The 26,498-nt window shown below is 36.9% G+C and overlaps 1 long non-coding RNA gene across 1 annotated transcript; it reads left to right on the top strand.

Annotated features, from left to right (window-relative positions):
• Positions 1–10,733: 10,733 nt before the first annotated feature.
• On the top strand, positions 10,734–26,325 carry LOC139686999 (uncharacterized). Its single transcript, XR_011700581.1, has 3 exons — positions 10,734–11,395; positions 11,514–11,683; positions 26,206–26,325. It is a non-coding gene; the product is annotated as an uncharacterized lncRNA (long non-coding RNA).
• The last annotated feature ends 173 nt before the right edge of the window (positions 26,326–26,498 follow it).

Below are 26,498 nucleotides of genomic sequence, written 5' to 3'. Positions count from 1 at the left end.
AATTGATTCGTATTTTGATCATTGACATGTGAAGTGATAATCATATTTCAGTATGACGTTTTCTCGAAGTTCCATGCAATGCTCTCCTTTTCAACTCTTTTCCTGGGCTGAGCAAAGCTGGGAATATATCAACTTCTTGTTGCCAAGTGAGACACCGCGGCATGTTTAAGTAAAGTAATAGCTCGCGCCTTAAGCAAAGTCTACCCGGAGAAACTGAAGGATTTTCTTTCGCCTTCCTTTCTCTTTTACGAGTTTATTGGGAGTGGCCTCGTAGCATTAAATTCGTTCTAAAAAATTCCCTCAGTTAAGATTCTGTAAGAGGGCGTGTTTTGTGGGAGGGTTATGAAATATTTTCAGTAAGTAGCCATCTCTTGCGACAAGGAAATGCGTGTAAACGGTCTCTCTCCGGGTGACACTACATAGATGTGCCCGTGAGTTTGATACATATTATTGATATTATTCGATATAAATTTTAAGATGCCGGGTTCGGTACATGTGACTCAACGCCACTAATCCATGTGAAAACCAAAAACAAGAGATCCAGAGAGTAATCTTTGATAAAATATTATTGCGGAAAAGACTCAAATTGAAAGCAGTGAATTAATTGACCTACTTAATTTTAATTTGATGCAAAGACAATCCAACATGTGATTTTTTTAGAACCTAACGATATCTTGGAGGTCTAGAAAATTATAAATGGTTTGAAAATGAACTGCAGTGGTAGCAGTTTTTAGGGTAGGCGACCGATAGCTGAGGTCGTTTGCGCCATTAGGAATGGACAGGAAAGGATGAAGGGTGGAGAGAAACCCGGCATCGGCATTATCCTACTCTTAACGAAAGGTGCCAAGGGGTCCACAGCTTAACGTCCCATCCGACGGACGGCGGGCTCACTCGAAGTGCTCTCCACAAAACACCCCAAGTATGGATCGAGATACCGCTCAAAAATATCTGCCGCCCCCGGGATTCGGACCCTGGCAAAGCCAGTACGATGGCCACCGCAATATCCCGATCCCCAAATGAACTGTAGCATGGATGTTTGTGGTGTAATGTGTTATTGAAAAATTTATTAAACCACTTTTTTTAAGAAATTTTACTTTATTTATAGTTTTCGCGGGGATATGTTCAAGATAATCGTATAGCTGCGGTAGACAAAACTGGTGATACACCTTATCTAAATGATTATCACCACATGTCTCTGTTGTCGGGGATCTGAAAAATTTTGGAAATTTTAGAATTAGTTGACATACGACTAGTTAGGTTCCTAGGAAAAACTTTTTTGTAAAACTTTTCCTAAAACTTTTACTAAAACTTTTTTTGTATTTAATTCCAATGTGGCTTCCTTGACAATCTGAATGCTACTCGTAATATGCTATAGTAGATCTTGCTAAAATCCAGGAACCTTTGGGCATGCATAATTAAAGCCAGGTTTCTATACTGGTTTGACGAAAACCTTTTTGGCAGTGGACCATCAAATCTTATTGTACCCACTGGAAAGGACAGGGATACGGGCCTCACCTCACGGGTGTTTCAAAGAGCCACCGAAACGGAAGATCTCATATAACTAGCTTTATAGGGGGTTAAATATTAATTATTATTACACAAAGTAGTTGTGAAAATACTTGATAATGAATTATTGAACAATTTTGTTTAAACAACTGGAATTTTTTATGACATTGTGTGTTACTCTCATAAATAAACCATCTAAAATCATTTTTGTTTTATCTCAAATATTTTTTCTAAAATAATTTGAGTGTTTATCATGTTCTTGCCCAGCTAATAATGCTGGCGTGCTCATTGAATGAGGCCCTACAAGGTCCGTCCAAAAGTACCCAAACTTTATTATTACAAAAACATAATACTTCCCTAACAAATCATTGTTTAGGGTCCCCTTCAAAGTGGTCTCCTCCCACTTATCCCAACGGTATTTCCACTTTTTGAAACATTCCTGGATCGCTTCATACGAAATGCTCATATGATCCTCCGTCGCATTTTTCTCTATTTCTGGAATGGTGGCAAATCTTTTTCCTTTGAGCGCGGTTTTTAGTCTGGGGAATAGGAGAAAGTGGCATGGGGCCAGGTCTGGTGAGTAGGGTGGGGAACCGCCGAACTCGCCACTCCTTCCGCCTGATTCTCTCTCTTGGGCGTTTCATAACCCACAAGTACCCTTTTTTCAGGGTGGGGGGATATTTCACTGACCATTGTGAAGACTGCTCGCACATTTGTTTCAATCTCAAGCCCATAAACCAATGACCCATCACCCGTTATGATCCGGGACGAGGTTTCATCCACCTCAGCTCGATCAGACAGTTTCAGACAGACTTGAACTCGGTGTTGTTTCTAGACTGCTGCCATCAGTCGAGTCGACGCATCCTCACTTTTTCGGTCGGGTCTTCATATCACGGGGACATCGAGATGTTCCCGCAAGTTCCATGATAGTCAAACGTCGATTTGCACGAACGAGCCTACGAACACAAGCTGCCAAAAGCTACAGCAATGCCCTTGTCTCTCTTCAGAAAACATAAACTGACATCCAAAACCACAACATGCCCCTCTTCAATTCCGAATACATCCTTCCGCCCAACATCCCCATGCTAATCCTACCCGTTCCTCGTTTGCCTAATATTCTCACCTATATCGCAAGTCTTCAACATCCCATCGCTAATCAAATCGCTCTGCGTCCATCTTTCCTGCTTCTTTTTGATTTTTCCCATCAACCCCCTCTCCTCCCCCACCATGGCTAGCACTTCCTCATTTGTTTACCTTTCCTGTTCACTCCACCTTTTTCATTCTTCTCCACACCTACATTTCAAAAGCCTCCAATCTACGCCTATCATCCTGCTTGAATGACCACGTTTCCGCGCCGTACATAACTACGCTACATGTCAAAATTTTGACTTGTCTCAACATCCTTATTCAACTTCCCTGTCTTCAATTCCCACTTTCATGTGAAAGCTCCTTTGCCTAACGCAATTCTTCTCCTTATGTCTTTCTGACCATTCTGGTTCAAAGCACGTTCGAGATAGGTAATCTGTTCCACCTGCTCAAGTTTATGAACTATATTTTGATATTTAAGTTGCCCCTCCTCTTTCTGGAAAACTGCAATAACCTTCGTTTTGTTTACATTTATTCTCATGCCATTCCTATCGCACTGAATTTTCAATGCACTCCGCAATGCCTGCAAACCCTCGGCTGACAGACAAACAAAAGCTTGATCATCACCAAACCTAACAGATTTCATGAGTTCCCCATCGACTTTAATTCCTATCTCCAGTTCTTTCCGTGCCGTATTTCATCCACATTGGCTACATAGACTAGCAAGTGTAATAATGGACTGTCTTCCTAGAACCACCCGGACTCTCAATCCGCCGCTTGCACCGGAGACGTTCAGGCTGCGGATTAGTTTCCCATCCCCACAATCTACTCTATTTTCTGCAATGCATTAATTGATTCTGCCCCATTTTCTCTATCAAACACCTATTAATAATCTATGAAACAGACAGATACTTTCGGGTTGCATTCATTGTTCCTCTCTATTAGTGACCTAATTCCTGCAATGGGGTCGCGCTGCCTCTCCCCTACCTGAAACCCAAACTGATAATCTCCAAAGTAATCATTTGCCCTGCTCTCTTCTTCTTATTGACGATCCTGAGAACCACAACAGCTGCTTGTGACGTCATTCTTAGTATTTTCTAGTCCTCACATGATGCAGCCTTCACCTTTTTCGGAATAGGGACTAACGCTGATCTCACCAAGTCTTCCGGCCAGATTCCTTCCTTAAAGATGCCACGAATTAGTCGATAAAAACTATACCTCTCACGTTTTCCTTAACCTTTTAGTAGTTCTGCAGGAATGCTCTCTACCACCACGGCCTCATTTGACTTGAATTACCTTAATGCCCTATCTATGTCTCTATCAAATAAGCCGGTATCAAGGGAGCCATCTTCAACTACTATATACGAGGGTCATCCGGAAAGTAGTACCCGTTCGTGAAATAAAGACACAAAAGTAAATATTAACAAACATAAAAAATTTTATTTGAAAGAGGATACTTTAAACTACTTCTCAACATAATCTCCAAGCAAATTAAGGCATTTGTCATAACGTGTGACAAGTTTCTGTATTCCTGCTGCATAGTCCTTCGCCGCCAGCTCATTGAGATACGCGAGGGACCCATCTTGCACAAATTTTTGCATAATGCAGATGGTGTTTAACAATTTCATGAACAATTGTTCGAGAAACATTGGGAAAATGCTCACAGATGTCATCAATTGTGACGCGCCGATCGTTCCTCACGAATTCGTCAACTGAGCTCACCAGTTGGTCTGTAATGACAGACGGTCTCTCCGAACGCTCATCGTCGTGTGTGTTCCCCCTCCCCATGTTGAAGTTGCGACACCACCGCCGAACAGACGACTCGTCCATTACATTGTCTCCATACACCTCCTTTAATTGGCGATGAATATCACATGGGCGAACGTTTCTTGCATTGAGGAATTTAATCACTGCCCTCACTTCACAACTGGCGGCGTTCTCAATTTTTTTAAACATTGTAAACAATCACAGAAACAACACAGGCAATGCTAGCGTCACGCAACTTGGCTCAGAGAATGCAGACAAGCCACTGAAGCTATCTGACCTCGTCCAGCGGCTACTCGCGTCGTCAGCACTTCATGCGGCACGAACGGGTACTACTTTCCGGATGACCCTCTTATCTCTTTCTGTGTCTAACCTTGCTGAATTTGAAAAAAACAATACTGAATTTGTTTTACATATCTTGAAAACACTTCGGAAACATAATGTATGCGATTCAAAACATTTTTTAATTGCAGAACATGGAAAATTACGAACATAAATTTATTACAAAATAATTTACTATTCTTCTACATTTTGTGCGTGTGAAAGGGATTTGAAGAAATCATGATATTCTGGTGGTATGTATCGTAATAGATCAATTATGTCCTTAAATTTTGCTGTTGTGATTGGTCTAATATTTTTATACAACGGTGTCAAAACAATATTTTCGAACTTTCTTGGTCTACCCCGACGTGGTAATAAATTCAGGACTTCAAAATTTTCATTCTCATTCATTGATGTCTTATAGAAAATTTTATATGGTTCATTTCTGACAAAACGCATCCAACATATTCTTAACCAGTTTACTGATTCTCCATCAGAATTCTTTACCCTTTTAAAAATTGCGTCTTCTAATAATTTTGTTGATACAAAATCTTCCTGTCTCATTTTATTTACAATAAAATTATTACCCTTCCGACACTCTTTAATAATATTGGGGAACGAACGGTAAATTATTTTTTTTAATGCAACTTCTACTACGCCAAAATCTCTATCATTTGGTGAAAACGAATGTCCTGATATTAAAAATTTATAATCTATGATTTCCACATTATTATCCAAAGTTTGGACAATTTTTAACCACATTAAAGCTACTTTAATGTTTATATTTTGCCCGGTGCACATGTCACTGCAAGCTATAATGCGTCTTTCACTTCTTAATTTTTTAGTACAGGGTTCGTCCGGAAAATAAGTGTACTGACTCCTGGGCTGGGCGCGCCGCTCCAGCCCAGGAGCGGCGCGCTCCACGCTCCAGGCGCGCCCAGCACCGCTCTGACGGGCTGCGATTGGAGGGGGGTATGTCGGCAAGCGACGCTGAAAAAGGCAGTCGGCTCTGAGCTGTGGTGTAGTGAGGAGCTCTGTTAACGCGAACCTCCACGCTCGACCCACGTCACGGAACGCGATGCCGAAGTTTTTGGAGCAGCGTTATTCCATCAAATTTGCGGTAAAGCTTGGGAAATCGTCTACCGAAACTGTCGGTATGATTAACCAGGCTTACGGGGAGTCAGCCATGTCCAGAAACATGAACTTTCGGTGGCACAAGATGTTCGTGGAGGGCAGAGAAGAGGTCGACGACGAGTCTTCGAGAGGTTCCCGATGATGCCTTCGCGGGAGCGTTCCAGGAATGGGAACGCCGCTGGAACAAGTGTATCGACTCACAAGGGTCCTATTTTGAGGAATATTAGCTTAAGATATGTAAAAGTGTAATAAATTTTTTTTCCTGAGCTCAGTACACTTATTTTCCGGACGAACCCTGTGTGTTTAAAGATGCGCGAAACAACTTCTTGAGCACCTCTGGATGGAATAGTTTCATCCCAAACGTACATTTAAACATTATCGTTATGAAAATTGTGTATACCAAAAGTTAGAATATACATATTGCGTTTGTAATATGCTACTGAGGTAGTCAGCTTGGGATACGGCAATGCTTTTTGCAAGTCGAACGAGAAGCAAAATAATAATCCGAATTACGTGATACTTGCTCCTGGCTTGTTTTAGTGAATTTCTAGCTGATTCTGCTAGTCTTAAATGGGCATCGTGTTCTTCGGTGAGTTTATTCTTTTCTTCATCATTATTCGATGCTTTAATTTTAATGTTCAATAAGTCGCATTGTTGGCATGTATCTTTGTGCGGTTGGTGGAAATGTAAATCAGAATCTATTTTAAATATTTTCTTATAAGTCCACTCATTAACGGCTTTTATTCCATTTTCCTCGCAGTGAAGCTCGTATAAATTAAACATTTTCTTGATAGTTAGATCTGGATGTAGATATCTTCTATTAGGATTATGAGATCTGGTATAATGGGATTCAAAATTAGGGAAACTTTTAATATGGTTTTGAACGTGCTTTTTCGCTTCTTCAGATAATTGTCTTCATGATACAACCATCCTCCCACGTATATCATTGCCAACATTTGTAGAGTTTAGTACCCGTTTTAAGTGTCCTTCGCTTACTTTAAAAGTACCCAAAAAGAATTTTTTACAGACGGGAATTTTTCCGTTTTTAGAATGTAACAAATATCTAAAACTAAAATTTCTTGGTGAACCTTTTCCGTTTGTCGAACGTCTTCGTTCCACAATTTTGCGCTCGACAGCTTCGTGAAGTAATACATTTTGTTTGTTAAAATCTGCCTAACCCCAAAACTTCTCAAAAATATTCTTTCTTTCTTCTTCATTGTAATTTTATGTGCAAGCATTCCGACAACCACAATCTTTGTTTTCGAAAATGTTTTCAGGAACAATATTTCCGGTTTGAGTGCAATTTCTTTTTCCTGGATTCCGTTTAATCTTTCGCAATTTTTGGATGCATGATGCATCAATCTTTTCTGCATCGTTATTCGGATCCTCATCCTCTGAAAACGAATATTGTTCTATATTTCTGTTTCTTTTTCGATTTTTCAAAATTATTAGTTACTATTTCTTCTTCACTATCTAAACTAATTGATGGTCTTGTTCTGTTTTTCCTAATGGGTGAAATAATTTCTAAAATTTAATATTAAATTTTAAGTTTTATATTAATTGAACGTACAGGTTATTCAACTAACGCAATTGTCCCAAAAATTAGGTTAACTTGTAAATACTAATTAATTGAAATTACCTTCATCACTGCTTTCCGACATTATCAATAGTAAATATCTTGATGTAAGCATAAATGGAGTTGGGCCACTTTCAAACTACACGGCTCAGTTATTTAATTAATTCTGAAAACCTATGAGTGAAAAATTTATCGTATTTGCTCTGAATATAAGCAACCTAAAATGCTTCACTGATATATAACATGCAGCCGTACATTTAACCATGGTAACCGGCAAAAAATTGAAAAACGGAGTTAGGTCACTTTCAAATAAACGGCTCGTATATATATATATATATATATATATATATATATATATATATATATATATATATATATATATATATATATATATATATATATATATATACATATATATATATATTGTTTTACCATTTCCCTGTTTCAACATTCAGAACGTTCCTGTCTCTTAATCCTGCCCTGAAATCCTCATTTTCTGTCTTCTACGGATTTCACGAGTCAACTTCCTCCCTTTCCCCAATAAAATAATTACATCTTCTTTTGTCTATCACTTTCCAAATTATTTTCTCCTTTCTTTTCCCATATCTCCAAAACTCATGCTCTTGCCACAAAGGCCAGTTTTAAACAGCCTGATCTCTGGGGCAAGTTACGCCTCTATTGAGTTCTTACTAATCTTTTCCTTACCTAGGTTTTTTCTCTTTTCCTTAACCGGATTCCTTTATGCCTTTATGATATTTTTTCCCGCAGAAAATGCGTTTTAAAAGGGTTAACCCGCTCTGATCCCAATACTCTTCAACTACCCCAGTCTCGTCCTAATATTTAGGTATTTACATTCTTTCATTATTTATTCTTAAAAATTTTGGAACTCCTAAACCTCTCAGTTGAAATCTTCCTCGTCTCCCCATTGATTACAGGGTAAACTATTCTGATGTCTTAAATTATTTTTTAAAAAAGCGATATTTTTATAAATTTCTCTCATTGTACACATATATTTTTATATTATATATATATATATATATATATATATATATATATATATATATATATATATATATACGTGGGACGCGGTAGTCCAGTGGGTAGAGCGTTGGACTACTGACCGAAGGGTCCCGGGTTCGATTCTCGAGCAATGCACTCTCGGCACCTGCAGCTCCACCCATGCTATGTGATTTTTCGGGTACCAGGTCTTCCTGGGAAACCATAACCGGCACAGGGAAAGGAACTGGCCCCCCTACCCTGATGTGTGAATTTCACACGCCGTCTGGCTTAGTACTGGGTGAACTCTACCATCACCTACTAAACCGACCTTCGGGTTGATTAGTAGAATAGTAATATATATATATATATACTCTCCAGGCATAATATATAAGGCATATGTGTGACACTGTGTGTACCATTATATCCTTTAGCTGAGCCTATGTTTCTGATTGTCAATATCCTCTATTTGTTGTTAATTATTTCGAGAAATGAATGAGATTTAATTTAATTATATATATCTATTTCCTTTGTTTTAGTATGGTTTTTAAGTACCTATTTGTATTGAATATTCTGAGCAGAATGTACTATTTCTTGAAGAACCTTCAAAGTGTATAAATCATTCGCCTTGACCAGGATGGATGATTTTTACACTTCAAGCTCTTTCAATTATTTTAACACGCTTTGAAATTTCTGCATTTTAAAGCATATTAGCAGATGGATCCGTTAAAAAGTTAGTATCGTGGCATCTCCCGCAATTCTTTGAATGCATACTACTTTTTACGTCTTGCTCTAATGAGTTAACCCAGAGCATTATAAAACCTGTTTATTTATATTCATTCACATAAAAGTCTTTACTTAGCATACCTGACAAAGTTCCCTCCTTCTTGTTAATGGTTCTTTGTTCACATATGGGTTGATGCCAGCGGTGGACTTCCTTTAAGGCATATCCGTTTTCCGTCGCGGTTTCACCATATGGTCACATTGACGATAATATAATTATCGACTTAATCGAATTAATAGTTATCGACTGCATAACCATACTACTGACTGTGAGCTTAAAGCCTTCAAGCTTAAAATAAATGTTATAGAAATGTGAAAATAGTCTTTGCGATAGCTCTTCGGGCGTGGCCCCGAAATAAGAAGGGGAAGGGAGCTAAGGCGAGCTATTGAAGTAAACAGAACTGCTGTTCCAAGGAAAATCCTCTCAGGAAGAATGATTCTAGGAGGAAATTTTCGGAAATGTTAAGGATGAAACTATGTCTGTTTCCTCCATTTTTCGAAGTAAGTTCATCACTAGATGATTAGGCAAGGAAGGCTAATGAAATACAATGTGAATCAATGTCGGATGTACTCAGCTCTAGATAAATTTGACCATTAAATAATCGGTGTTTTTAAATTCCAGAGTCTTAGCAGATAATCATTGTCCTTTAAGAAGAATTATTTATTTATTTTTAGGTTTGATAATTAGTGAAGTTACAAGAGAATTAGTTTTCAGGGGCGTCTAAAATCGTCCTACATTTATTACCATAAATCTGCGTAAAATTTTCTTCAACACCGACAAGTGGGGATGGTTTTTGGCGAAAAGCCAATCCTTATTGAAAATTTGATCGGAGCCTGAAATCACAAGTACCAATCTGATACGGAATGACCCAGCGCATTACTCGGGCTATCGATTTGCCATCGGCATGCCCGAGCACATTCGCTTTAAACGGTGGGGCCTCTGCTTTTCTTTGCCTTGGATTCACTCACCCTTCTTTTATTTTTCGTGATCTGGCGGCTAATCCTTATTCAATGGTTTCAACTCGCTGTCTTTTCATCATCATCGATGCCTTTTTATACGAAGTATATGCCGATTGAGCAATTTTCAAATTAATAAAATTATTTTTTCGGCAAGTGGTAGGAATAAGTGATAGAATGGGAGGCAAGAGGAAAAGGTTCGAGAGAAATATTTTATAAAGTTTTATAATGAGCAGTATTTGGGTGTGAACAAAATGTCTTCGCCTTTTAAGTTATAGCTTTCCAAGGTCTTGCCGGAGCCAGATCTTGGAAGAGATATAATTGCCTACCTGTACTCCACATGATTAGTGGAATTTACCTCGGGAGTTTTGGATGGTCGTGCAGAAAAGAATTATTTTACGCGTAGGGCTCCGAATGTGGATGCTAGATGTTGGCATCGCCGTAAGAAATTGGAGTGTCCTCAAGTTGCCTGAAGCGGAGGCGCTGGAACAAGACTGTTTCCACGGCAACAGGGACTCCAGTGCGCGCGCGTGAACGAAACTTCGATTTCTCGGTAATCGTGGTGGTGTCCCTTGAAGGACCGGGTCAGTCTCCTCTGCGGCACTAAGCCGTGTGGGTAGCTATTCACGCAAGGGTGTTTCTGAATGGTTACGAGGTAGCGAGAGGGTAGAAGGCCATCAGTGACTTAGAGTTTCGTTTTCAGAGCAACATAATGTTTTCTAAAGACATAAAACTTTCACGTCTATTATTCCGAAAAAAAGTGCTGGAAGGCATTCTTTTGATTCGGCGTTTTTCAGATAGTGTGCGAATTGTAAAGCCCATAGGGTACAAATCTTTTGGAGGTCGTAAAGGTCAACCAAGGCTTTCGATGACCTTGAGAGGCGGCTCATAACATCTTTTGTTTATTTTAGAAGTAAAAAGTTACCATAGAGGGTTTGGCTTGAGTACTTTTGTCAGCCAATGAAGGAATATTTCTGACTTTCTCACTCATCTATGTGAACAACAATCAATATGAACAACATCTTGATTTCACCAAATGAGGATATTGTTTATCATTTAAACATGTGCTCTAAGGGCTGGGTATTTAAAGAAAGGCCTCTCAGCGATCACTAATTCCCGGACGATGAATATTATTGAGAGCATCATATAATTGCCAATAACTCCATCTGAATACCCGAGTATTTTGACGGGGTGTTTATCATAGCAAGACAGCCACGTTGGCGGAAGCTAACTTTTTCACGTAAAAGAATAGCTTCGACTTCCATTTTCCTTGTACGTGTCATCCTCGTAAAGTGCCCAAGTATTTTTGATAAAAGCGATTGGGTCTTGATGCTAAATTTTTCAATTGAGAGATTTAATGCATCATCATCTGCTCTCTACATATTTTCAGGTAATTGCTCAGACCGGCTGACGAGTGCAAGAAACAAAAAGGATGCTAACAAATAGCGAAGGAGATAAAAGCAGAACATCGAAAAACGAATCGCCATCTGTGTGGAAGTTCAGTTACAATGTTTACGTTATTGTCCACAAAAGAAGGCAGTCGGAACACCACTGAATTCGGTAAGTCGTTTTTACATCCCTAAATTATTCATTTGCACGTTGTCACTACTAATTGAGACATTTGAGGATAATCCTTACGCTCGTCATTCCTTAATGATATGTGAACTTCGCGTAAAATGTTTCATTTTATATAAAATAATTTAGTCCACTTATTTTGTTTTATCATAATCTCGTCATTAATAGTGCGCCAAACTACGATATACTATCAGCGCACGTGCATAATGACGTATTAAGTGTTTTTGCCGGGAGCCTATGAATGGCAATATTGTCCAAATAAAATACCAGATTCGTTCTCGGCGCATTGTTAACGGTAATGCGCCTAGCCTTGGTGGAGTGCAAGAAAGAAGAAGGTAGGAGCATTATAGTACAATTATGACAAGGATATGAACTCTGCCCCAAAGGATAAAAATTATTTTTCGGAACCCTCGAGTTTCCAAAGAGTGTGGTCCTGATTCATATGTATTAAAGCACATTTGAGGAATAGAAGACTATATGAAATCACTATATCGAGATTGTCAAGGCAGAGAATTCACTTACTTCTAGACTCACGGAGCTGGTTTATAAGTTGAGCTCCAGCCTGATTTACTTATTGATTATCATCATCTGTGCAAACATTTCCTGACTGCGCACGATCAAACGTTCCTTCTAGGAAAAAAGCGCCAAATTTAAATAAGCAAGCCTTAGAAATAAATGTCACAAATCCATTGATTCCCTGATTTTTCCAAACAACGTTCAATATTTCAGTCCTTAATTAAAATACTCCACGATCCCTGTATTCACAAACTTCATGAGCTAAGTTCAAAACAAAAATAATATAACATTTGAAATCGTAAAGGTGAATTGTAAATGTATATTGTTAAGAATTTTTTTCTCCAAAGAAATGGTATTAGAAGGCACTGGTGTAAGCATTATTGGCAGTAGTTTCAGTCAACTAGAGTGTCGCATTAAATAGACATCACTGTTCTCTTGAATGTGCAGTTCTTTCTTGTACTTCTTCCCGCTGAAGATCCCGTTCAAACTAAAATATATCACGTAAAACATTGCCCTGAAATTAATATTATTTCTCCCATAATTAATATTATTATTTATTTATTTTCAGTTCTTATATTTATAAGCATATAGATACCATTTTTCATCGTTGGTAAGATTATTATATGAAGATATTTAGTCTCAATTAAACTTCCGCGACAATCCAAATGGGATTAAGTTTTGACGCTGTTACTCTTATTCAAATTTTTATTATTATGCGTTTTATTCGAACGGAAACGTGGAAGAAATTTTAAACCACATAATTTAGAATAATACCTTCAATAATTATTCTACGAGGCTTAAAATTATCCCAATCAAATGACCCGAGTTGAATTACGTAAAAACGATATTTTTTTTTAAGAGAAGAATTTACCAATATTAAAAGGTTTATATAGTCGACGAATCGTGCAACTTCATCGTAGTGCTGAAAATGTTTTGAAAAAGGGAAAATGGTGGAGGATGAGTTAGGAAAAGACAGGTGGCAGCAGATCATGTTTGCTTGGAGCGCCCACGTTGGAGTGAACAGTGTGGTCATTGCAGTCGTTAAAGCTCGCGTAGAAGTAAAATAGTTAATCCCTTGTAAAGACATCGTCGATACAACATTACTCAATATTTGTGCTTCGTCATTGAGAATAGATCATCTGTCCCTTGGAAGAAGCAGTCTCTACCGCGAAACACTGGAATTGGACCTGTTAAGTCTTCATTCTGTAAGTAAAAATAAGACAACTCTCGGGAGAATACGAAATGGTTCGTTAACATGGCATCGTAGTTCACGTCATTCTCCCGATTTGAAAGTTCTTTATTTGTCGTTTACGTTTTCTCAACATAACAGATTTTGTGGCCAAACGTATAGACTTATATGTCCGAGGTCTAGTATCGGGGCGTATGGAATATACAGGTATGGTACCAGGTTCCATAAGGCAGTTCTACTGAAATAATGGTGGCGCCTAGCTTCTCACGACATAATAATTTTGCATAAATTTATTTTTCAATATTTTTGGGTGTTGGGAAATAATGCCATCTAATTTTGGAAAATTGCTTTTCTTTTATATTTTTACGAAATTTTATAATCCAGAATGGGTTTTGCGTTCCGTGCGTGACAAGTGTAAATCTCCAGTTCATGTTAATGATCTTTTTTCTGATAAACCTTCTTCACTGATCTCTTTTAAATGCAGTATAATAAATGCTGAAATGTAACATTAAGCCACCCTAGAGTAGGAATTAGCACGAATTAGTAGATTATCCTGTTGTGTGATGCCATGTATATTGAGCCAAACATATGGACAGTTAATTTTTACAATAAGTATTACCTATTCTCCGAATATTAGTAATATGTCTTTTTCCCACTATCATAGATTCCGCTTACGATTTAAATCATTGGGAGAATGAAGTTCTGTGTTGTGAATTACTTCACTTTTAAAAGGCTTGAAGTAAAATGAGTTGATTGCAACTTTGAAGTTAGGTCTGTTCCATGTAACTGAATAATTATATTTTGTGTATTGATGTGCGCGGGTGACGCTGTCGAGGTATTCCCAAAATGAAACACCATTATTTCAGTGTCTTATCTAATCCCAATGCCACCATATGCTCAGGATAGGCATGGAGTACGAGGTTTTGGTTTATTGGAGGCAGTATTTTGATACTTGCATTCGGTTTGTTACTTGTAATAGTCCTGAATACAAATCTTAAAATTACTTAAATGTTCGAGACTCAAACGTCTTAACACTCGGAGAATATTTTATATTTACATCCATTTTTGCATCTTAGAAACCGGCATTTGACGATTTAACGTAATGATTTTACGCCAATTTCACAATAAATAGAATTATTTCTCCAAATCAATGGTTTGGGTGCCACGGAAGAATTGATTAATCGACCCGGGTTTCTCGTTAACCTTTATCTGTGCCCAAGCCCTTGATAGGATTTTCTGTGATTTTATATTTCATTCATTACATATTCTCGCTCGGAGTTTACTCGGACATGGTAAAGCAAAATAAAGCATTGCATCCAAGAAATATATCCTCGCTCCCCCTAATGCCCTTCGCTGTAGCTCATGTTTTTCCCCATTTTATTTCGCAAACACCTTTGCAGTCTTTTGAATTGTGTACCCTATGGCTGAAGTTTTATCAAGATGTATAGTGGAGTGATGGTGAAGACGATAAAAATCTATTGATCATTTTGAAATGGCTCCAGTTTTTCATGCATTGCTATTTTATGCCATCAACTAGTAAATTATGCCTATTAAATAACATTTGTGTATGTCTACGAAAAATATTTAAGACTCGAGGAATGCAGATTGGGCTTTTGGAATAAATCCTGTTAAGTTTTGTTGAGGAGATTGCATGTGTGAATTTAGATTTTGCCCGTGAAGTTGTTCAGCGCCATTTCACGAAATTGGCAATTTATTTTTGTGATCATATATAAATATTTTATAACTGTCGATTACTATGTTCTTCCTCTATTTTTATTGATTCCTTACTTCATCGCCAAAGGTTTTAACGCTGTTGAAATATATTATTCACATCTTTATTAAGTTGAGGTTTAAAAATCCATGGCAGTGTTTTGCTAGAATTTTATTGATACTCTCGCTCTTGTTACTCAAACGAAAACAAATGAAATTTACTTTATTTCTTCCGATACTTAGAAGTGAGAAATTTTATTAATAGTTTTTTATAGTGAGAAATTAATTTTAGAAAATTTATTCGAATTGCCCTGATGATTGTTTGTTTCTTCTTTTGAATTTTAGGATAGAGCATTTAACCAAGGCATTTAACCCTTTTAGGATAGAACATCCCAAGTCTGAAAATTTGCAATAGATAGGGAGAATTTTGAAGTTTTGGATCAAATATTGCCATGCAATAGTCTTTTACCAAATATTACCATAATTACCTTATATTTTTCAATTATTTCTGAACATTTTAGGCCATACTATGTATCTTCATAAGATTAATAAATCCCCAGATTACATATTATTCCATTGCATATGATAAAACGGACGAAAATCAAACACTGACATATAGATGCTCCATTAAAATTATTTATTATTTTATTTTATTATTAATGCTTACATCTTCTTTTTCATGGTTATAAGTGTAAGATTTCCATATATCAACATCTAAGCCAATAAAAAATGCTGAATTAGTTGAAATAATACTTAAAATTTTTAATTGGGATTAGAGACATAATTAATTAACTTCTATCTCATCAGAAATATTATCTTCCTAATTGGGCTGGTACACATTGCACAAGATGGATGCAAATTATTTTTATCACTACATGAAATGAAATCTTTATATTTTATCATGAGGGATATCCTATATTCTGAATGCTATATTTCACATCTCCGACAAAATATTATGCTGTTCCTGAAGAATATCTAATAGCATTAAATAAATATTAAATTTAATTCTGAGCTTCCACATTTCACACCAAGGTGAAACTTTTCAGCTTTTTTTTGAAGTTGGCAGAAGGTATTTACAACATCTACCAATACTTTCAGTTCACTAAGATTCTCATTATTATGATCAATGCTATGGAATGCCTTTTCACATGTTAAAAAATTGGAAATGCCTACCTTTCACAGAATCTGAAGTGGAACACAGGACAGTTGAACTCAGTTGAAAAATTCTACTACCTATCTTGGAATTCTTGTGACTATGTTAATTCAGCCCACCACAAAAATTCATGAATTCATTTGCGCTAATATTACCCAGACAGTAGAAAACTATAACTTCCTGTTTTTTAGTGAAAACCATTAGAAAAGAGGCTCAATTTTTTGTATGTAGTTCAAAACCTTCTTCATTCCCCAAAAATATGCAAATCTCTAGCCCTTTTTTGTTTGGTTACAGTTGCAACATCCACAGTCTCTGCTGGGGAGAGAGGAAAATCAAGGTCACTTCACATTATGACTGCATAAATGAAGCACAAGGATAGTCCCTGCAAAGACAGCATTCCTTATGCACAATGCTAAGCTATCCATGAGCTTACTGCTTGTTGTAACTAGATTAAACGGTTGAGTGTCTTTTTGCCAACATACCCCATCTTTGATTACCACTGACTGACCTTACAAAATAGTAAGGGAGTAAGTGCATAATTTCAAAATGCAAATCTACATACTTTGCCTGTATCTAGTTCCCCCACTTTATCATAGACTGGCCATGGCTTTAACTGAAGAACTTATAACAAGTGCATCATGATTAAACAATGATGTTGAGGAGTCTCTCCGCCTGGCACTCAGTGATACCAAAGGATTAATTATGCTAGCTTATGACCAAAGTACCTTTTGAAATATAATTTTTCCAAGGACATATGTTTGTGTACGTTGAAGGAATCCACACCTAACACTTTCCAAAGGTGCTCATAAAAATTTTGAGACATTTTGCATTGGCAGTCATAGAGTTAAATGTGCATGAATTCAGTAGAAAATTAATTTATAGCATTAATTTTGATGAAGGAAAATATGTACCACCTTCCTCTTGTCGTAAAGTGGAAGTGATGCACAATGCAGAAGATGACCATGTTGATTTATAGTCTAGAAGTAAATCTAAGAGTAGTTGATTTAAAGTAACAAAATGAAAGTCCAGTTGTGTCCATTTGAATGTGAAATCCATTTGAAGCAATTTCTAATTTTGTTAGAAAATCTAAAATACTTTTCACTTTTGACTTGAATTATGCCAGCAACTTTATTGTACCCATGTATTACAGTGGATTTTGAATTCAGGGGTTTTTTATACATCCTCTCCAAAACATCAAATGGACCGAACTAGGTCTTCTGTGTGCACTAGTCATGCTAATTGGCCCATTTGAGATTATGCAATTAATCCTAGGGTTGAAGCCTTATGATTAAAAGAATCTTAGATTACCAAAGAATACTTTGGAGCAATCTTTAAGGAATAGAACGTAAGGCAATATTACCCTTATTTAATGATCTTACAGGGTACCTGAAGGATCAAACATTAACAAATAATGCTGCTTGTAATTTGAAATTGGGAGGACCGATGGAATCATTCAGTACCCCAATAGTTTTTCTTATGAAAATGCATGCCTGCATCCTGATATTAAAGATATCCCTCACTCCGTGTTTCTTCACCTGTCTTCATCGTACATTGTTTTAGAATCGCCAATTAAGTGTCTCCCCACAATAAATCCCTTTATAATCTCTTTTAATGGTATTTATTAGCCTTGGATGTAATGTACTATTCTGACCATCTAACTACAGTTACAGTAGACAAATATGAGAAAAATGTATTACATGCAGTGGAGAGACATTTCTGCAAACAACAATGTTTATTACTTTTCAACAACATGGTTTGGGGATGGAGGATGATGAACCATCCTAGAATCCCTACCCTAGGTGAGAACTTGCAAATGCGTACAAACTCGTATTCCAATATTTTGGTATTCCTGGGCTTAACCGTCGTCACTAGATCCTTACAGCTTTCCTCCCTCCCTTCCCAGCACACCCTGTGCTTCTCCTACCACATTCTCACATATTCTCCAACCAAAACTGTTCAGTTTTACGTGAGGAAGGTCTCACAGAGGGCCAAAAGTTTAAAATTTCTTTAATGTGAGGGTCCTTATACATGTTTTCTATTTATACTTTTTGTTCTATTGTGTAATCCAAGTATTATATTGCTCTCATGAGTGCTTCTGTGCCATCAATATATATTATTTATATATATATATATATATATATATATATATATATATATATATATATATATATATATATATATATATATACACACATACATATATATACATATATATACATATATATACATATATACATCATATATATATATATATATATATAAACACAGTAATCAACCCAAAGGTCGGTTTGGTAGGTGATGGTAGAGTTAACCCAGTACTAAGCCCAATGGCGTGTGAAATTCACACATCAGGGTAGGGGGGCCAGTTCCTTTGGACGAGGGGACCCCCCTCCCTACCCTCTTTAAACAACTTGTGCCACTCAAATACTGTAAACATACAAGAAACACAAAAAAAGAAGAACACTCACACGTTATTTCTTGATATTTCGACGGAAACAATCCGTCTTCATCTGAAGATATAGAAGTAATGACTACTGGAATTGTAGAGGTGAGGGGTGCGAGAGAAAGGGAAGGGGGCCAGGGGAAGGGGAGAACGGGAGGCAAAGTAGGGGTGAGAGGAATGGTTGGGGAGAGGAAAGGGAGAGGAGAGGCTAGAGGGGAGCGGAGATAGGCAAGGAGGGAGAGGGAGGAGGTGGAATTGACACAAAATCGGAAAATAGAACAACATGTTCACCGTAACTATTGCAACATACGAGACCTAGGTTTCAACCTACAAAGTAGGTTGTTTTTGTTTTTCTATATTGTGTGTTACTGTGTATTATATATATATATATATATATATATATATATATATATATATATATATATATATATATATACAAATATATAAAAACACAGATGTAGATTCTTAGAATATAGAGACACAAAGAAAGGACACTCACAATTTGTTATTTTACGTTTAGATATATATTATATATATATATATATATATATATGAAGTACCTCTTTAATTTTATTTTTATAATATAATGATAATGATATAGACAAGTATAAATTTGAAAAACTATATTATGCAGTAAATACTTCTCATATTACGATAATCAATTTTGTTTCACATATGTTTGTCATGTTTACAGAACTGATTTACATTCCTCATATCTGGTGATGAGTTCCCATCTATGATATTAACTCATCTCATCCAATAAGCTCATCATTGGTTTCACCATACCACAGGATTAATTTTGCATTGCAGTCGCATACATTATCTCCCCTTTTTAAGTATAGAACTTTTTAAACAAACAAAATTGTTTGAAAATACTTTTCCTCAGTTTGGGTAAACAGCTTGATGACCTTATTTATAAGGACCCTTTAGGAACATTAGAATCATAAACACACATAATATTAAAAGTTGAATTCACAAGGGGAATTGATTTTCAATGATTCCTTTACTCCTCTAAATCATAAATTAACCTTATGATAACACATTGCTTCAACATTTGTTTTTCAATGTCAAATAAAAGTGAAATGTCTCCTTCGAATGGAACCCCAGTAGCCATGTTAGAATGATTATCAATAATATTTCCTGGTTTCTAAATTTCTCCTTTATCCTTTTGATGCCATATTTTCTGGTTTACTTAAAACTTTTCCCTTCTACCTGCATTTTGGTCATTATTTATTTTAATTCCAATTTCATTTTCATTGAAGCAAATCCATTGTATCAACTGATACTTATAATGAGAAATTGATATTTATAATTAGAAATACCTGTGATAAAGAAAATTGTGGACTAATGTTGGTGAAAAGGAATTAGCATTGAGATGGAATGAATTGTATAAGGAAGAAATATAGGAAATTATATTCTAGAAAAGAGCAAACAGTTACTGATTAATGAATTAGACAAATTATAAGCATTAAAATTACATTACATTACAGTAAAACACAAGGGCCAACAGAAGGCAATAGATCAGGTCAAACAAGTTTTTCATGACAGAAGCTGACTGTCGACTTTTGAAGGAGTTAACGAAACCATGAACCAGGTTATGTAAACCTTTTCATATGTCGTGGCATTGCGCAGGATAGAAAGATGAGCCATCCTAGAAAAAGATAAAGAGGGAATTTAAATTTTTCAATGTGTGGTACCTATACTATATTGAAAATAACCTGGACAAATAAGGAGCTGTCTGGACAGGGTGAAAAAAGTAGCCATTGACAGAAGCAACAGAAAATGGAATAGACAGGGCAGTATAGCAACGGGTGAGACATTCACTTTTAAAAATTTCATATAAGCTTATATGCTAACTGTAATATTGTACAGGCTTCAAAGCTGGCCCTGTTCGAAAAAGAGAGGAGATTTGAATGCTTGAATATCCCAGTGCCTATGTTTATGACACTCTGCATGAACAAGCAATATAGAACTTCTCAACAAAAGTGAAGGAAAAGTACAAGTTGACCAAATTAAAAGCAACAGGCTAGAAGGATGCCTAATAAGGCATTTAGATTGGGTATAAACATTATTGGGGAAGATTCAAAGCAAGGAAACAGGAAGACATAGGATGGAATTTATGGATGGAGGGTGGCTCTTTGTGTGATACTAATTTCTCTTTTCTTCTCGACAAAGATTGATTTTTTTCATGTGAGATACTTTAACTCAGGCACCATCTTCACACTGCAGTCAATTATGCTTTGATCATTTAGTTTAAATACATAAACATTTTGCAGTCGAAGAGGCCTTTGCAAAGGCCTTACCTTTGCAGAAGATACTTCTTTAATTCTTTTAAATATCACCATTGGTCTTTAATTATGCAGATGATTTGATATTGCATTAAAAATATTTGGCTATCACCATCAAATTCTATTTTATATTTTGGAATATCACCGGTAAACCTTTCTTTATGCCATATTACTTTAATCCATCTACAATGTTTAAAAATTTGGTTATTTAGTTATTTTCCATTACTAAGCCATACTATATGATGCAAGGGGAATGTTTTTACAAGCAATAGATGTTCCTTTAATCATATTCATTTGGGTCTTCAGTTCACCCAACATTATCATCATGTATTGTCAGAATTCAAATATTAGTTTATATGAGACAGTTTTGAGACTAGTTGTTTCCCAAAAAGATATATCTGTTTCAACTGAAGCTGCACAATCTACAATACATTTACCTATGCCAAATTATTTAATTTACATATCTGGTCACACACTTTATGTAACCTGCAACAAGGCTTATTGAAACAATTCTCTCTGAACTTCAATGCATAGTATTTTACATGTAGACACCTCTTATAGTCTTATATTGAAAAATCCATGCACCAGTATCACCCATGCTCTTATTCTACATAAATAAAAGCATGGGCGACCTCCATAAATTTATGGTATACCTACATAAATCAATAGTATTATATCGGTGATCACCTAAGTTTTGATAGTTTATGGGGGTAATCGCCCCCATGAGATCACAATAAACAAGGAAACATTTTTTCATTCCTTTCAGGACACCATTTCACTGTTTTCGCAAATGTCTTTGCAATTGAGTTAAGATGATTACAAAGAATTTTAAAGTAATAGATTTCGCACTATGCAATGGTGTACCAAATAAATTACACATTGGAACAAATAAGTAGCTCACAAATTCTTCAATGCCTCATTTAATATGTAAAACAGGATTACACAAATTTCCAATATCAAACAAATGAAAGGATAATAGTAAGTTAATTTAACTTACTTATAAAATAAGCAAGTTAAAATAAACTAATATAAATGCAATAAAAAAATTTAATAGCCCAGAGTTGAAATTAATTTGATATATGACCCATATAATAGATGCATAAATAAACAAAATTAATTAATTTTTACATAGTATTGACAAAATAGATAACTTCAGCACAGTTCTTATGACTTACTTTTTGAAGAATCAATATTGCTATTTCACTTAACATGCTTTTACTCAAACGTTCTGCCTATTACTAATGCAAATTAAAAGCACCTAATACAATCTAATGCTCAAACTTAATGATTTTAATATGCTCCCCTGTGAGGTTATTCCCTGACTCTAAGTCGCCCAGTGCTATTCTCAAAACGGCATCAGCAAATCGGATCGGAAGTTTCCATAAAAGAGCCCGGCAATAGCATTGGCGTACGGCATCGGTTAGCAATTATACCAATCTGATGCCACCGCAAAATTAGAGAAGAGTGAAGTTAATGCCTTCTGCATGAAGATTCAAGATGATGGAAGGTTGACAAAAGAAAAGCATATTCTTTTATTTAATTTCTTTATTTAATTATTTCTCTTTTCTTCTCGACAAAGATTGATGTTTTTCATGTGAGATACTTTAACTCAGGCACCATCTTCACACTGCAGTCAATTATGCTTTGATCATTTAGTTTAAATACATAAACATTTTGCAGTTGAAGAGGCCTTCTGCAAAGGCCTTACCTTTGCAGAAGATACTTCTTTAATTCTTTTAAATATCACCATTGGTTGAAATGATAGTTCCCAGCAATTGAAAAATAGTAGGCATGGATTATTTCTATTCACTGAATAGAAGTAGTAATTAATTATATGGAAGGCGACCGATTGCTGAGGTCATTTGTGCCATTAGGCATGGACAGGAAAGGAGTGGGGAGAGACCCGGCGTCGGCATTTGCCAACTCTTAACCAAAGGGCTAAGGGTTCTGCAGCTTAACATCCCATCCGACAGATAGCTTCACTGAATAGTTTTATTTACATATTGGTCGGTTCACTTTCTAAAGCTATATAACTCTAATTTGTCTCGTATTTTGTAATTAATATTTTTATATCATGAATAGCTTGTGGTTGGTAATTGAGTCTGATATGAAGTTTGAATCATGAAATCTTTGTTACCATTTTGAGAAGCATTAAAAACGGCCACGCATATCTATTTGCCTCTGCAAACATCACAAATGTCACAAGGCGTCAAATAAGTAAGATTTGAATACTGAATTGCATTTGATTGTAAAATCAACTTACGACAAACGTAAAGTATGGTAATTTTCTTTTAAATTGAAACTCAAGAACCTTCTAATGAAGTGTTTTCATTTGTGGAATGGATTTTAAATGGCCAGCAATTGTAGTGCATTGTGTTTTTATTACATACTCTAATGTATTCGTTCTCTGTCAAGCATGTTCATATTGTTGAAATGTACCTCTAATTTGTACTTTTTTTTGTTTTTGATAACTCCCTTAGCTACATGATATACATTGATCAGTGAACTATATATATCGAAATATATATAAATTGAAAAATATTATTATTCCATTTTAAAAGTTAATGACTAGCATCCTAGTATAGAATTTCTGTCCAACGACTCACAGATACTCTATCCTCAGCCATAAATTATAGTTCCAGCAAAAGTAGCATTCATACAAAATATCATTTTGCCAAATTTATCAAACAGTAATTGAACTCAAACTTCATTCCGCAAAAATATCAAACGGTTACGTTATGTAGCTATGTTTCAACCAATAATATAAACTAATTTTGTTCAATTAAGGTTTGTCAAATAATCTTACGCAGTGATAACGTTGCAATTAGGCATGTCTCGTGGATTTTTTATGTGGCGCATTTACGAGTTTTAACTTGCGGATCAGGAAATCTAAGGTATGCCTCTAATTGCTAATATAAGTACTTGTTTACCAACGCTATTGTTAATAATTATCCAATGATAAAGGTTGGATTATTATTAACAATTATTATTGATGCTTTACGTTTTTCTCGAGTTGATTTTCATTTTTAATACAATTCCGTATTCAATTCTTATTTATTTAACGACTTGTGACATGAGTGATGTTTGCAGAGTCAAATGGATAAAAATAAGTACCAAATATTTCTTTTTTCACGATTTTAATCAGACTCTATTACCTACAGTCGTGTTGTAAGGGAAACTGAAGCGACTATCGCAAAAAATGCTAGAGTTAAGCGTTCAATTACCGCGCGCTTATTGCCACAACTTTTCAATGACATGAGATTTCGTCGCGGTTGCTATTGCGAGGCGTTGCGTAAGACGAAAAATCTTGATTTGGACTGGTGATAAACGGGTGAACGCGTTCCTTTGCTCCAGAGCACCCCTGCTTTCCGATGCTTGAGTGGGAAAAGTTGGAAGGCTCAAAGGTAGGCAGTAGAAATTAGTGGCGTACTAAACGTTGGCTCTAGCCGCCACATCACCCCCTGGCAGTGGTTAAGCCTTCGGTGAATGGTGATGGAAAGAAAAAAATGAAAAGAGAAAAAAATCCAGTGAGAAAAATCTTTCAAATGCCCTGGGAACGGGACCCGCGCGTCTGCCACGGTGGGTTCTCCGCCCCGGGGGAAGAGCTGCTGTGGGCTGCTCTTCGCCCCCATGGGATACGGGGAGATTGGATATAGTAGGCAATTCTACTTGCGGGATGACGCCCTTCAAAAAGTAGGCTGGTTTAAGTGTGTCTATGGACACAGTTAAGGAGGGTGAAGTATTTGTCCGTTATCTTTAACACTTCAAAGAGCAAAGATGGTGGCTGGAGTTCGCCCTTTGGAAGGTCGTGGCGCACAAATACTGGAGGAGGAGGTCAAAGCACGGTGCTGAAGAATAACCTACCTCCGTGACGGGTGATGGGAAGAGGCCGCAGCTGCTGCGTGCGACTTCTCTGCTGGGCGGCGAAATGGACATCAATAGGAGAATCTGTTTGGGGCGAGAAGAATTCTCCAGGCAGACGTAACGGTTTTCCGTACACCATTATGGCAGGGCTGGCCTTCAGATCTTCTCTCCAATCTGAACGAATGCCTAGTAGCACTCACGGGACGGTATCTCACCAGCTATCACCCGTGGCCCATTATGACCACCTTTAAATGGCGGTGAAAGCGTTCTACCAAACCGATATCGGCGGGATGGTACGCTGTCGTCCGCAGGTGTTCTGCGCCGGAAGTTTTGGCTAAAACCTACAGGGTTCGTCCGGAAAATAAGTGTACTGACTACTGATTTTTTCCCACCGCTCCAGGCGCGCCCAGCACCGCTCTGACGGGCTGCGATTGGAGGGGGGTATGTTGGCAAGCGACGCTGAAAAAGGCAGTCGGCTCTGAGCTGTGGTGTAGTGAGGAGCTCTGTTAACGCGAACCTCCACGCTCGACCCACGTCACGGAACGCGATGCCGAAGTTTTTGGAGCAGCGTTATTCCATCAAATTTGCGGTAAAGCTTGGGAAATCGTCTACCGAAACTGTCGGTATGATTAACCAGGCTTACGGGGAGTCAGCCATGTCCAGAAACATGAACTTTCGGTGGCACAAGATGTTCGTGGAGGGCAGAGAAGAGGTCGACGACGAGTCTTCGAGAGGTTCCCGATGATGCCTTCGCGGGAGCGTTCCAGGAATGAGAACGCCGCTGGAACAAGTGTATCGACTCACAAGGGTCCTATTTTGAGGAATATTAGCTTAAGATATGAAAAGTGTAATGAATTTTTTTTCCTGAGCTCAGTACACTTATTTTCCGGACGAACCCTGTAAACTAGAGAGAGAGGAGGTGAACTGCGGGCCGCTATCGGTGGTTATCCTCTGAGAAACACCAAAGCGGGTGAATCATCAAGACACCAGCATCCTTGCCACGACCTCCGCTGAAATGTCTGTGGTGGGAAATACCTCCGGCCAGCGTTTGAATCGGTCCACAATGGACCGGTCGTAACCAAAGCTATTTGCAGATGATATCGCATGGCGCTTTTACAGTATAACTTCCTACACCATTTTCGGGTACCGGTTGAAGAGTTGCATCGGGTGAATTAAAGTTAGGGAAAAGCCCGCTTGGATGTTTGTATTTCCCAAGTATTATTTGCTAATGATAGATCACATCAAATTCTAATTGCTGTAAATTTAAATTAAATTCAAATTCTCGCAATACTTTATTAATCATGTGATTTCAGCATCGATGTACTTACAAGAATTTTTTTTCAGCATTAGAAGATGGCTAATAAAGATCTTGAGAGATACAATGAAAAGCAATTTCAGAAAATGATTAGATGTGAAAGAGTGGTACTTTTTACCAAGGCATTCGATTTTGAATCAATTAAATGCAAAAAGGAATGTGGAGATTATAATTATTTTTGACTTATAAAATTATTTAAAAAGGGTCACTGTTGAACCATTCCAACATCTACAATAGTTTGAAGGTGAAAATAATTTAATTCAAACTGAGGTTATGAAGTCTGGTTTAAAATTTTATAACATTTAAGAAAGTCTTGTAATTT

This window comes from Hetaerina americana, unplaced genomic scaffold, assembly GCF_022747635.1.
Source record: "Hetaerina americana unplaced genomic scaffold, ioHetAmer1.1.p SCAF_16, whole genome shotgun sequence".
Taxonomy (NCBI): domain Eukaryota; kingdom Metazoa; phylum Arthropoda; class Insecta; order Odonata; family Calopterygidae; genus Hetaerina; species Hetaerina americana.
This window is presented reverse-complemented; position numbering and strand designations above follow the sequence as displayed.